At 39.9% G+C, this 12,366-nt stretch overlaps 1 protein-coding gene across 9 annotated transcripts in view; it reads left to right on the top strand.

The window, feature by feature from the left end:
* Positions 1-12,366, top strand: part of LOC128699971 (semaphorin 5c) — a 144,062-nt gene that overhangs the window by 111,609 nt on the left and 20,087 nt on the right. The gene's annotated exons all lie outside the window — the stretch shown is intronic.

The following is a 12,366-nucleotide window of genomic DNA, read 5'->3' as shown; positions in this document are numbered from 1 at the left end:
ATATTTTAAGAAAAAGAGGATAAATAAGTATACAAGATATGATGTAGGGCGAAATGACAGTAGTTTGTTGGATTATGTATTGGTAGATAAAAGACTGTTGAGTAGACTTCAGGATGTACATGTTTATAGAGGGGCCACAGATATATCAGTTCACTTTCTAGTTGTAGCTACACTGAGAGTAAAAGGTAGATGGGATACAAGGAGAATAAAAGCATCAGGGAAGAGAGAGGTGAAGGTTTATAAACTAAAAGAGGAGGCAGTTAGGGTAAGATATAAACAGCTATTGGAGGATAGATGGGCTAATGAGAGCATAGGCAATGGGGTCGAGGAGGTATGGGGTAGGTTTAAAAATGTAGTGTTAGAGTGTTCAGCAGAAGTTTGTGGTTACAGGAAAGTGGGTGCGGGAGGGAAGAGGAGCGATTGGTGGAATGATGATGTGAAGAGAGTAGTAAGGGAGAAAAAGTTAGCTTATGAGAAGTTTTTACAAAGTAGAAGTGATGCAAGGAGGGAAGAGTATATGGAGAAAAAGAGAGAGGTTAAGAGAGTGGTGAAGCAGTGTAAAAAGAGAGCAAATGAGAGAGTGGGTGAGATGTTATCAACAAATTTTGTTGAAAATAAGAAAAAGTTTTGGAGTGAGATTAACAAGTTAAGAAAGCCTAGAGAACAAATGGATTTGTCAGTTAAAAATAGGAGAGGAGAGTTATTAAATGGAGAGTTAGAGGTATTGGGAAGATGGAGGGAATATTTTGAGGAATTGTTAAATGTTGATGAAGATAGGGAAGCTGTGATTTCGTGTATAGGGCAAGGAGGAACAACATCTTGTAGGAGTGAGGAAGAGCCAGTTGTGAGTGTGGGGGAAGTTCGTGAGGCAGTAGGTAAAATGAAAGGGGGTAAGGCAGCCGGGATTCATGGGATAAAGATAGAAATGTTAAAAGCAGGTGGGGATGTAGTTTTGGAGTGGTTGGTGCAATTATTTAATAAATGTATGGAAGAGGGTAAGGTACCTAGGGATTGGCAGAGAGCATGCATAGTTCCTTTGTATAAAGGCAAAGGGGATAAAAGAGAGTGCAAAAATTATAGGGGGATAAGTCTGTTGAGTATACCTGGCAAAGTGTATGGTAGAGTTATTATTGAAAGAATTAAGAGTAAGACGGAGAATAGGATAGCAGATGAACAAGGAGGCTTTAGGAAAGGTAGGGGGTGTGTGGACCAGGTGTTTACAGTGAAACATATAAGTGAACAGTATTTAGATAAGGCTAAAGAGGTCTTTGTGGCATTTATGGATTTGGAAAAGGCGTATGATAGGGGGGCAATGTGGCAGATGTTGCAGGTGTATGGTGTAGGAGGTAGGTTACTGAAAGCAGTGAAGAGTTTTTACGAGGATAGTGGGGCTCAAGTTAGAGTATGTAGGAAAGAGGGAAATTATTTCCCAGTAAAAGTAGGCCTTAGACAAGGATGTGTGATGTCACCGTGGTTGTTTAATATATTTATAGATGGGGTTGTAAGAGAAGTAAATGCGAGGGTCTTGGCAAGAGGCATGGAGTTAAAAGATAAAGAATCACACATAAAGTGGGAGTTGTCACAGTTGCTCTTTGCTGATGACACTGTGCTCTTGGGAGATTCTGAAGAGAAGTTGCAGAGATTGGTGGATGAATTTGGTAGGGTGTGCAAAAGAAGAAAATTGAAAGTGAATACAGGAAAGAGTAAGGTTATGAGGATAACAAAAAGATTAGGTGATGAAAGATTGGATATCAGATTGGAGGGAAAGAGTATGGAGGAGGTGAATGTATTCAGATATTTGGGAGTGGACGTGTCAGTGGATGGGTCTATGAAAGATGAGGTGAATCATAGAATTGATGAGGGGAAAAGGGTGAGTGGTGCGCTTAGGAGTCTGTGGAGACAAAGAACTTTGTCCTTGGAGGCAAAGAGAGGAATGTATGAGAGTATAGTTTTACCAATGCTCTTATATGGGTGTGAAGCATGGGTGATGAATGTTGCAGCGAGGAGAAGGCTGGAGGCAGTGGAGATGTCATGTCTGAGAGCAATGTGTGGTGTGAATATAATGCAGAGAATTCGTAGTTTAGAAGTTAGGAGGAAGTGCGGGATTACCAAAACTGTTGTCCAGAGGGCTGAGGAAGGGTTGTTGAGATGGTTCGGACATGTGGAGAGAATGGAGCAAAACAGAATAACTTCAAGAGTGTATCAGTCTGTAGTGGAAGGAAGGCGGGGTAGGGGTCGGCCTAGGAAAGGTTGGAGGGAGGGGGTAAAGGAGGTTTTGTGTGCGAGGGGCTTGGACTTCCAGCAGGCATGCGTGAGCGTGTTTGATAGGAGTGAATGGAGACAAATGGTTTTTAATACTTGACGTGCTGTTGGAGTGTGAGCAAAGTAACATTTATGAAGGGGTTCAGGGAAACCGGCAGGCCGGACTTGAGTCCTGGAGATGGGAAGTACAGTGCCTGCACTCTGAAGGAGGGGTGTTAATATTGCAGTTTAAAAACTGAAGTGTAAAGCACCCTTCTGGCAAGACAGTGATGGAGTGAATGATGGTGAAAGTTTTTCTTTTTCGGGCCACCCTGCCTTGGTGGGAATCGGCCAGTGTGATAAATAAATAAATATATATATATATATATATATATATATATAATGTCGTGCCGAATAGGCAGAACTTGCGATCTTGGCTTAAATAGCAACGCTCATCTTGCCATATAGGACAAGCGAAAATTTGTGTATGAAATAATTTCGCCAAAATCATTCTGAACCTAACGGAAAAAATATATTTCACTGTGTTTGTTTAGTATTAAATTATTGTAAAGAAATCTAAAATATGTTTAGTTGGGCTAGGCTAAAATAAATTGTTGTTGTTATAATAAGGTTAGGTAAGTTTTCTAAGATTCTTTTGGAGCAAAATTAAATTTTTTTTACTTTAACATTAATGAAAAAATATATCTTTAAACGTATAAGAGAAAATTTTAGAAAGGACTTAATTTTAAATGAGTTCTTGCTAATTGACCAGTTTTACATATTCGGCACGACATATATATATATATATATATATATATATATATATATATATATATATATATATATATATATATATATTATATATATATATATATTTATATATATATATATATATATACACGCACACAGAGTGGGTTTCTACTCGCTTACTATGTTGTGGTGAGTTGCAGTACGTGTTCTTGAATATAAACCAAAGTAGAAGACTGTGACTAAACTGTCAACATCCTGTCAGACAACACAGTTACACTAGCAAACTCAGTTGTTATGTATATATATATATATATATATATATATATATATATATATATATATATATATATATATATATATATATATATATATATATATATATATATATATATTATACCTAGTCAGGTATCGTAGAATTATGATTGACATCTTCAATAATCGTTTAAGTCCCTTATTATTCACTTGAGAAAATGGTACATTGTAAGCTTTCAGAAAGACTTATTAACTAATAAACCAAAAATTGGCGATAAGATCTGCAGATTTTGACCAATTATATCTATGGGTTTGCCTCTTATACCTCAGGACTACAATTTTTGTTTTTATTTATGCATTACGGTACAACAAATTATATATTGCAAGATGGAACAGAATTGGAAAAAAATGGGTGATACTTTAATGTACAATTTATCCTGAGTGATCGGAAAATAACTGCAACACGCTCAGAGAACTACAGTTACCTCCAACACTACCAAAATCACCACCACCATCAAATAACACTACTAATATTTTCACTATTGTCACCAGCAATACTAAACTCATCCCAGTCTAAGGTCTACTTGGGGAATAGTCCTCTTGTCTCCTGTACATTCCCTAGCCTGAGCCTTAATGTTGGCATGAAAACTCTTACTGTTTTTAACAAACTACCACATATTTCATATATTTCCAACATCTATGGCATAGTTTCTCTGTTCTCCAAGTCCCTGTTATATGCCTGCAAGTCTTGAACATATACTCATTGGAGCGGAGGAGAGAGAGGTACATGATAATATGTACCTGGAAGGTACTCGAGGGCTTGGTCCCAAATCTGCACACTGCCATAACAACATACTGAAGTGAGAGATATGGGAGGAAGTGTAAAATAAACTCGGTGAGGAGTGGAGACAATAAGGGAACACTGTATCAACATCCGGGGTCCCAGACTTTTCAACATCTTACCAAGAGATATCAGAAACACTGCTGGAACAAGTGTAGAAGCCTTCAAGAGGAAACTGAACAAGTATCTTCACCAGGTGCCAGATCAACCAGGTTGTGATGGATATGTGGGGCAGCGGTCCTCCAGCAGCAGCAGCCTGGTTGACCAGGCAAGCACCAGACGAGCCTGGCCCATGGCCGGACTCAGAGAGTAGATAAGCTCTCGAAACTCTTCAAAGGTATATCAAAGGTATACCTTTCCGACATCCATAAATGCATCAAGAGTTCCTTAGCTTTGTAACCACCCTCATTACTCTCTGCCAGCCTCAACACCACCACCGTCCTTGCAGACTTGTTATCAACCAGAGATAGGTGTTCCATAGGTTAAAGCAGCACCTTAGATATTGTAGTAGAGTTGTGTCTGTGACCAGTTCTCAGACTGTTGCTGCTTGCGTCTCGCACGTCCACAGCCATCAGTATGGCTGATCAGGTACTTTGAGTGGATAATGATCCATTTTTCCTCACTGGAGACGTGTGTGTGGTGGCACTCGATGTATGCACAAGGCTTGTTCCTCTTAAGAAAAAGGAGGAGTAGATGTAAAATAGAAAGACAGGCGCTCCCTTTACAGGCGACGGAAAAGAATAACAGAGCGGCTAAAAGAGGTCAATATATCTGAAATGCGTAGGGAGACACTTGTCAGAGAAATAGCAAACATCGAACTTAAGCTAAAGGAATCTTATAGGAGTCAGGAATCGCGGGAAGAACTAAAAGCCATAAATGAAATCGAAAGAAACCCAAAGTATTTCTTCACCTATGCCAAATCAAAGTCGAGAACAACGTCCAGTATTGGGCCCCTACTTAAACAAGATGGGTCCTACACAGATGACAGCAAGAAAATGAGTGCGCTACTCAAGTCCCAATATGACTCAGTTTTTAGCAAGCCGCTAACCAGACTGAGAGTCGAAGATCAAAATGAATTTTTTATGAGAGAGCCACAGAATTTAGTTAACACAAGCCTATCCGATGTTATCCTGACGCCAAATGACTTCGAACAGGCGATAAATGACATGCCCATGCACTCTGCCCCAGGGCCAGACTCATGGAACTCCGTGTTCATCAAGAACTGCAAGAAGCCCCTATCACGAGCCTTTACCATCCTATGGAGAGGGAGCATGGACACGGGGGTCGTCCCACAGTTACTAAAAACAACAGACATAGCCCTACTCCACAAAGGGGGCAGTAAAGCAACAGCAAAGAACTACAGACCGATAGCACTAACATCCCATATCATAAAAATCTTTGAAAGGGTCCTAAGAAGCAAGATCACCACTCATCTAGAAACCCATCAGTTACACAACCCAGGGCAACATGGGTTTAGAACAGGTCGCTCCTGTCTGTCTCAACTATTGGATCACTACGACAAGGTCCTAGATGCACTAGAAGACAAAAAGAATGCAGATGTAATATATACAGACTTTGCAAAAGCCTTCGACAAGTGTGACCATGGCGTAATAGCGCACAAAATGCGTGCTAAAGGAATAACAGAAAAAGTCGGTCGATGGATCTATAATTTCCTCGCTAACAGAACACAGAGAGTAGTAGTCAACAGAGTAAAGTCCGAGGCTGCTACGGTGAAAAGCTCTGTTCCACAAGGCACAGTACTCGCTCCCATCTTGTTCCTCATCCTCATATCTGACATAGACAAGGATGTCAGCCACAGCACCGTGTCTTCCTTTGCAGATGACACCCGAATCTGCATGACAGTGTCTTCCATTGCAGACACTGCAAGGCTCCAGGCGGACATCAACCAAATCTTTCAGTGGGCTGCAGAAAACAATATGAAGTTCAACGATGAGAAATTTCAATTGCTCAGATATGGTAAACACGAGGAAATTAAATCTTCATCAGAGTACAAAACAAATTCTGGCCACAAAATAGAGCGAAACACCAACGTCAAAGACCTGGGAGTGATCATGTCGGAGGATCTCACCTTCAAGGACCATAACATTGTATCAATCGCATATGCTAGAAAAATGACAGGATGGATAATGAGAACCTTCAAAACTAGGGAGGCCAAGCCCATGATGACACTCTTCAGGTCACTTGTTCTATCTAGGCTTGAATATTGCTGCACACTAACAGCACCTTTCAAGGCAGGTGAAATTGCTGACCTAGAAAATGTACAGAGAACCTTCACGGTGCGCATAACGGAGATAAAACACCTCAATTACTGGGAGCGCTTGAGGTTCCTGAACCTGTACTCCGTGGAACGCAGGCGGGAGAGATACATGATTATATACACCTGGAAAATCCTAGAGGGACTAGTACCGAACTTGCACACGAAAATCACTCACTACGAAAGCAAAAGACTTGGCAGACGATGCAACATCCCCCCAATGAAAAGCAGAGGTGTCACTAGCACGTTAAGAGACCATAAAATAAGTGTCAGGGGCCCGAGACTGTTCAACTGCCTCCCAGCATACATAAGGGGGATTACCAACAGACCCCTGGCAGTCTTCAAGCTGGCACTGGACAAACACCTAAAGTCGGTTCCTGACCAGTCGGGCTGTGGCTCGTACGTTGGTTTGCGTGCAGCCAGCAGTAACAGCCTGGTTGATCAGGCTCTGATCCACCAGGAGGCCTGGTCACAGACCGGGCCGCGGGGGCGTTGACCCCCGGAACTCTCTCCAGGTAAACTCCAGGTAATAGAGCCATCATTAAAGTTAGTTTTTCTAACAAATTTGGTTATATCACTATTGTGTGGGGCTACCTGATCTGGTCTGGGGACGGACCCCGGGGGCGATTACCTCTGAAACCAACAACAGGTAGACAGCGGGTAAACCTTAATTTGTGTGATGGTTAATTTGTGGGAATATCAGCAGTGTGCCGCTACCTGAGTTTATTTGATGGTTATATTGTGGGAACAGAAATTAGCTTTAGTTCCTTGTCACATTCCATCACACAGGATGGTTTGCATACATAAAATGTGTCAACTTGATCAGGGAGACTACAGTACAGCATGAATACATTCTCAGATAAATATGCTACGAGTTTAGTAGCTGCAACAACTCTTAAATATTTTCATTCATTATTATGTAGGACTGACTACTTGAGGCAAAAAATGAAAAGTCCATCCATCCAGCCAGAGTGCAAAACATTTAACAGGCTTCCTTGTAACACTCATATTAGAGCCGAGTAGTACGACAAAGAGCTTGTTAGACAATGGCAAATAAATACTAAGCAGTTACTCTTACTGTCGCAATATGAATTATATTAGCATCCCTGAATTTCGAGCAGGGCTAGCGGCGTGGGGTAGACTTAGCCTAGGCGTTTAACAATGATGTAGCAACATAATCATGAACATGATCGAAAATGTTCATGTATAAGCAGTGACAACCTATTACAACACTAATCCAGTGCTTGCGTGGGTTATTCATCAGCTTTAGGATTGCTTCAGTTCACAGAACAATTTAATAAGGTTGTGATACTCCAATACTGAAACTACGTATAGTGCCAAAACAAAAGCATTCACATTGCTAAACTCACAACTAGTATTTAGTCACTTAGCCATAATACCAACTTATCTCATAATTTTGTAACATTTTAAACCTAAGATTTAATATAAGTCTGCCCGAAATGCCTAGCCATGCTAGGCGTTCTAGTGGTACACTCTGTAATTATTATTTTACTACATGTAAACCACACAATAACCAAATTCTGTAAACTCAGCATTGTAATACTTATAGAGAATAAAGTTTGAATTTGAATTTGAATTTGAATTTGTGTTGGGTTTCAAGTCTAATCACAGCAAGAGGGTTATTAAGGCTGTATTTTACCTGTACCCAACCAGTTAACGAAACTTTAATTCCTAATATGGCCATTTATTCTTACGTTAGTGGAGAGATGATATCCAGTCTTGATGACCCTCGTGCAAATAGGATCTCGAGTAAATAAACTAACTTTAGTTGGTTGTGGGAAGAGAGATCACATCCAAGCTAGCAATTCAAAACACTGGCGTGATGCTAGTGTTTTGAATACCTTTAAAAATAGGTATCTGCCTGCTTACCATGGGCCTATCGCAGTGCTCCTTTATCCTTATGCTCTAAATACAGGTATGAGAGAAAGAGTATCATACAGGAGGGTGAGGATAAGAGGCTGGTACAGGATAAGTGGGTACTCAGGAGGTGGTAGTGGCCAGCACGTACGCCCCTCACACACACACACACACACACACACACACACACACACACACACACACACACACACACACACACACACACACACACACACACACACACACTGCAATGGATCAGAGAAGATCTGACAGGGAGGCAACAACGAGTCATGGTAAGGGATGAGGTATCACAGTAGGCACCTATGACGAGCGGGGTCCCACAGGGGTCGGTCCTAGGACCAGTGCTATTTCTGGTATATGTGAATGACATGACGGAAAGCATAGACTCAGAAGTATCCCTGTTCGCAGATGATGTGAAGTTAATGAGGAGAATTAAATCAGATGAGGACCAGGCAGGACTTCAGAGACCTGGACAGGTTGGACAGGTGGTCCAGCAACTGGCTTCTTGAATTCAACCCTGCCAAATGCAAAGTCATGAAGATCGGAGAAGGGCAAAGAAGACCGCAGACAGAGTATAGACTAGGTAGCCTAGGACTACAAACCTCACTCAAGGAGAAAGATCTTGGGGTGACCATAACACCGAGCACATCTCCTGAGGCGCACATCAGTCAGATAACTGCTGCAGCATCCAGGAGCTATGAATCGACCCCTGCAACCACAATTAGGTGAGTACACACACAAAAAAACACGGGCCAGGTATCCATCAGCAAGTGCCTTTGGTAAATGATAACAAGATGCATGTAGAAGAGACATCTCTTCTGGTTTGTAGTATAGGGAATAGGGAGATACTCATAAATTATTACATTTGTAAGTGAGCGCTATACCCGTAGGGGCCATACCGTGCCCGGGTTAGTGTTTGACCTTCAGGTTTGATGCAAGGCAGGGGAGCACACTGTCCAGTTCCTTAGATCAAGAGCCCCTGGCCAGCATCAAGGCTCTTTCCTTGAGGGTGATATGTATATTAGTGGTGTCTCAGAGTAAGCCAGGTGGTCACCTCAAGAATATGCACACAAGGAACACAACCAAATTGTGTTATGCAAATTCTTTTTGCCATTTTTTTTTTTTTTAATTTTTATCAATAGTAAGTCCAGAAATAAGTTAGGTGTGACTTAAAGTTGTCAGTATCCTCAAAGAACACCCAAATGGACCACAAAACCCAATTGATACCGTCAATTTTCTTTAAACATTTATGATCCTTCGTTGATACTAGAAGAACAAGTGCAGCTGGCTCACTATATCACAAACCTTGCAGAAGATAAGAATGCCAGAAGAATATAAAGAAAAAATAGAAGATAATTGTGCCACAATCACTAATACAGTATCAGAAAAAAATCATTCGAGATGAGGGACACAAATGAGATAAGAAATTGTGTAGTAAAGTCTAGCGTGGGACAGCTAAGTTTCAAAATATGAGACATAAGAACAAGCTGCTATCAAGAACATTTACACAGATAAACCATAAAGAATAATTACTAAAGAGAGCTACCGACATAGAGGAACTGGAAAGCTATAAGAATATGTATACAAATTGAACAAGACCTTTCAGATGTTCAAAACAGAAGCACAAAGAATAAACGAGAACACGAGAACAACAAATTCGGTGAGGTTGAGGAGGAAATATGTGAGTTTCAGAGTGACAAAATACAGTATGATGCATTTTTTTGTAAATGGAATTGAAAAGGCACATCCAAAATTGAATAGCACATGGAAGGTCTTCGTGGTACATCTATCCAATTTTTCTTTAATTTCTGAATCACATTTACAAAAAATTACAGCATGTGGAGGACCTTTATAAGAGAGCTTATTGTATCGTAACAGCAGAAATGGAGTATAGGTACACCACCGATTTTCCAGCACCTCTGCTTCCAAAGCTTAATGTTGTAAAAATTTTGGGAAATGTCATTAATAAGGTAGATATAATTCTTGATCCCTCAATTGAGGTTCCTTGATGCTGGTGAGGGGCTCTTGATCTAAGGAACTGGACCTGTGCTCCAATTCCTAGAATTGAGTCCGAATGCCTTCAGTTTCCCAACAGGTTTAGTGTTTACTTCCATCCCATGGATATAATAAAATATCATTAAGAACAGACATTAATAAAATATAAAAAAAATCCAGTTTGCAGATTCATGTGTTTCAAATCTATTAAGTGAATGCAATTTTACTTAATATAGACTAATTTACCTATCCAAGAATTTTCATATCTTTTCCAGTTTTGAGAATTTTCTTAATCCCACAGCCTGGCCCAGGGCCAGGCATAACTTGGTTAAGTTATTTTCCTTGGATAAATAGAAAGACATACAAATTCAGAGAGACAAACATACAGACAGATAGATTGAGATTCAGCAAATGTAAGATTGAGCAAGATATTCGAGCTGCCACTGACGTATTTTCTTAGCTGGCTTCACAAGAGGTTGATTGGCTGACTATTGAAGATAAATTCCCTCAAGTATGAGCCTGACAACCATTATGGAAAAGCTTCTAAAATAGAAGAAAAGAAAAAATATAAGAAAGCAAAGAGAGGTGACTATTAGCTGGGTATTATTTCTAAACTTTCTGGTTATACATGGTTTGGTAAGGTTCATCAGGAAACAGAAGAAATGTTTCCTAACTCAGGTCTTAGTCATACGATGACCCGCAGTCATCTGACCGAGGACTTCCACTGACTTACTCCTCCAACCCTTTAAAAATAATATTTTTCAGTATATTAAGTACAGGGTAGTAGTGAGGGATTGTATTATAGGTATAACCTAGTGTGACTCTAGACAATATAGCGAGGTTGTAGCACCTTGGCATCCTACAAGAATAACATTTATTATTGCATTCATGTGGGATGACTGCTGTATCCACATGCTGTCTCTATAGGATATTTAATGCGTGTGATAGCGATTTTTATTCTTTTTGAATTATCAGTGGCTTCCAAGTTGAATGGGGGTAATGTCAATAATTTTGGAGATGTAAGAGTTTTGGATCTCATTCAGGAAAAATTTGTTCAGACTTTCAATCTTCAGTCTGGTTAATGGCTCATTGACCACAGATTCATACTGTGATTTTGGTATTTTACTTATTTCTTTGTTTTTATCTCTAATCTCCATCATTAAGCTAGGGAACAATACAGGATGCAATATTTGCCCTGGATTTCAAAAACACATAAGAAAATAAAGTATTTTGAGTTTCTTTTAATTTCATTAATGGCTTTTTGTTGTCTCTGCCTCTCCTAGACTGTGTATGATGCATTCAGTTTTATCTTAGTCATCTGTCTCTGTGTCCAGCATTTCTGGTCGCTCATGAGAGTGTTTATTCAGTAAAAATATACTTCAGTTCTTGCATACATATATCAGTGATTTTATGTACTGAAGAGAACAGAACTCTTGCAACCTGTAGCAGGTAAGTCATTTAAAATAGGGACTGAAGTGTGTTAATAAAACATAATATTCGGTTTGTGGCATTTTATTGAAAAGGCGTTTCTCCCACCAGGGACTTTATCAATTCTCGCGAGAGCCAGTAAAGTCCCTGGTGAGTGAAGCATCTTTTCAATAAAATGCCATAAACTGCATATTGTATTTTATTAACACATTTCAGTAACTTTTTAAAGGATTCACCTGCCACGAATTTCGAGAGTTCTGTTCTTGCATAGCATGAGGGTAGACTACCTCTGATCAGGCAAGCTTGCATGAGTGTGTTAGATAAGAGTGAGTAGAGATGAATGGTTTTTATGACTTGTACTTACCACCTCCAGGACTCGAGTCCTGGAGGTGATAAGTACAGTGCCTGCACTCCAAAGGAGTGGTGTTGATATGTTGTAACTTTTTAACTGTAATGTAGGTGCACCTCTGGCAAGACAGTGATGGAGTGAATGATGGTGAAAGTGTTTCTTCTTTTTTGGGTCACCCTGAATTGGTGGAAGATGGCTGTGTTAATAAAAATAAAAATAATAATAATAATAATGTTTATTCCTTTGTCAAACAAATAATGGTTTAAATTAATTAATACAGTGGTAGGCACAAAAGGAAGCTACTGATTATGCAATGCATATTGGGAAACTAATCAT

The sequence above is a fragment of the Cherax quadricarinatus genome, chromosome 64 (assembly GCF_038502225.1).
Source record: "Cherax quadricarinatus isolate ZL_2023a chromosome 64, ASM3850222v1, whole genome shotgun sequence".
In the NCBI taxonomy this organism is placed as follows: domain Eukaryota; kingdom Metazoa; phylum Arthropoda; class Malacostraca; order Decapoda; family Parastacidae; genus Cherax; species Cherax quadricarinatus.
Note: the sequence above shows the minus strand (reverse complement) of the source record. Positions and strands in the feature narration are given on the sequence as shown.